The sequence below is a fragment of the Montipora capricornis genome, unplaced genomic scaffold (genome assembly GCF_036669925.1).
Source record: "Montipora capricornis isolate CH-2021 unplaced genomic scaffold, ASM3666992v2 scaffold_498, whole genome shotgun sequence".
In the NCBI taxonomy this organism is placed as follows: domain Eukaryota; kingdom Metazoa; phylum Cnidaria; class Anthozoa; order Scleractinia; family Acroporidae; genus Montipora; species Montipora capricornis.
Window position 1 is genome coordinate 190001 of NW_027180236.1, and position 2500 is coordinate 192500.

A 2500-nucleotide genomic window follows, 5' to 3' on the forward strand; every position below is an offset into this window, starting at 1 on the left:
TCTGGTTGTACGCCTCTAAGCTTTTGAAGGCTTTGAATTGTTGTGCAGTATAATAGCTCGTGTCTAAAACCAAATAGATCTGAGGCTTCGATTGGAGGTAAACACTCTGGATCGAGCTTCGCGTGCCACAACGTAGCCGGGTCAATACCAATCACTGATATTTTCTCAATGTAGCGACGTTTTACCCGGCTATCTAGCTTTTTCGAGTACTCTGATAAAAGAGGAATAAATGTTGAATCTTCTTCGTCCTTTTTTTCAAAGTTTTCTGTATTAGATTCGTCGGCATCATCGTCAGACATGCTGTTGTAATCCTTCACCACACGATGCAACTGGTTCCGGCACGAGCTGAAACTTTCTCAATTTAACGTTGATCTTCAAAACATTCTACTTGATTCAAGTAATCTAACAATAGAGGAACGACATAGCAATCGTCTCCATAAAATTCGCTTGGTTTTCTCTGACAGATTTATCAAATTCGTTGAATTCACATTGACATATAGTTAACAATCTCTACATCGCTTTGTATTTTGACATATGCTAATGAGCAAGCTGTACACCAACATGGCCGCCATGGTAATATGATATGCTTGTGACGTAAGATGAAAACCGAGAATTGTGAGTTGCAAAATACTTAAACTAAACAAAACATAAAGCGGCCGTTTTGTTGAAACGTCCGTTTGACAAGAAAGCTGTGAGCTTGCCAATTTCATACTGAGCATACATTTCACAGCTTGTTGGGTGCAAACAAAGGATTTTTTCAATGCATTGAAATCGGATAAATACTAAGCGACCTTAGGCGACCTTTGAATGCATTTCACTCTTAATTTATTCTTCTTTCACATGGTAGCACTTGGAAGGTCAAACCTCCACGAAAAACTTACAATTGGAGGGTTTTAAAATAAGTGCTTTTGACGGTAAATTGCGCGCCAAATATTACGAAGAAATCACTTAAAAACGAGCTAAAGTTTACAAGGCTTGCAAATGTTATTTTTCTCCAAAAAACAAGCTAATGCAAAAAAGTAGTGACAGAGAATTGTATCTTACCTCGTTTCGATCCATTTCATTCCACAATGAAATAAAAAACCAGTCCTGAAATGTCTCATAAATCGAGCCCTCGATGAAACGTTATCGAAAAGGTTACGAAATGATATAGAACCTGTTGCACAAAGCCTCCGGGAATAGGTTCCAATCCTCCTTGGGCCGTCCGTATGTCCACCCCTCCATGTATGCCAGTATCATGCTAGTTTACAGCATACATCTTTGATATTGGACATCCATCTCTTAATCAATTGACTATCCAATTTAATCAATTGGTATCAGCTCACCAGTATCATGTGACCATACCTCGGGCTCAAGCTTAGAGCTCACCGAGGTCAGCTGTTTTTTTGAAGTTGACCGCAGACCAGGTACTGGTTTAGATTGGATTGGAGGCTCAACGCAGGTTAACTCACCGTAAGTGAAGCTTCATTTTCAAGTGCTTTCTGTGGCTCGCTGCGGCTACACCGCCATACTACATCAATGAAAGTTCTTGCACAGTCAACACTTTTCGTGTCCAGGTGGAAAACGGTTTGGAAGATGTTTTCAATCCAGTTTCACATATCATGACATTTGTGGTCCACACTGGTGGCTACGCAGTTATTCAAGTCAAGCATCGGCAGGATGTAAACTTAAAGCTGCTTTTTTCTCTGTGTGGCAATTTTTGGATTATCTTTAGAAGCTCTGATAAGGTTACATGATGGCTGGAGGACCTATGTCTAAAACAGAAACGAAGGGAAAGAGAACAACAATGATAAAACAAAATACCAGGAATTGCTCATACTTAGCAGAAGAAGTTACTCCACAAATTCTTTCCTTGGGCACTAATCCGTTTGTGGTTTATTCGGTTCTTTCTTTGTTCAGGAATCAAAATCGAATTTTTATTGTCAACTGGAATTAAATAACAATTATCTGCACTCTTTTGGACATCAAGAAAAAGTTGATTTGTTTGTTCGTTTTGCACTAAAATGCGAGCAAACGAGTGCTTTTTTAATCCGTTTGCCCAACTGGTTTTTCGTTGGGCATTGACAGTAACATGAAAATTTTGTTATAAACCCGTATTCGCAATGAGTTCTGGTAAAATTAGTGTAAATCTCTCAGAAGTTTGTTTAAAGCATGCAAATGTTATTAAGTGTTGGAGCAGATCGTGTTTGAAGTTCATCGTGGTTGCTTGGCCATATTTTGCTGATTCTAGTACCAGGTCAACCTTGCGTGTTTCAATGAAATACATCAAAATGCGAATGATCTTGTTTTTAGAGATAAAGTGGAATAAAACTCTTCTTTGACCTTGAACTGACAAGTTGTTTTTATGGCTTCCAATTTTAGCGTGATTCCTATTCCCTGGCTATTGTTAGTTGACTCTGAAATGGCTTTTTTTCCTTTTCCATTCACTCACAAAGGGTGTGCTTGGTTTCTTTTAAAACTCATGCGGTTCAAGAAAAAAGTGTTGCCAAACTGGTGAATT

The 2500-nt window shown here is 38.7% G+C and overlaps 1 pseudogene; it reads right to left on the reverse strand.

Moving 5' to 3' along the window:
* The window catches only part of LOC138036746 (uncharacterized), an 8409-nt pseudogene that overhangs the window by 1488 nt on the left and 4421 nt on the right, over nt 1-2500 (reverse strand).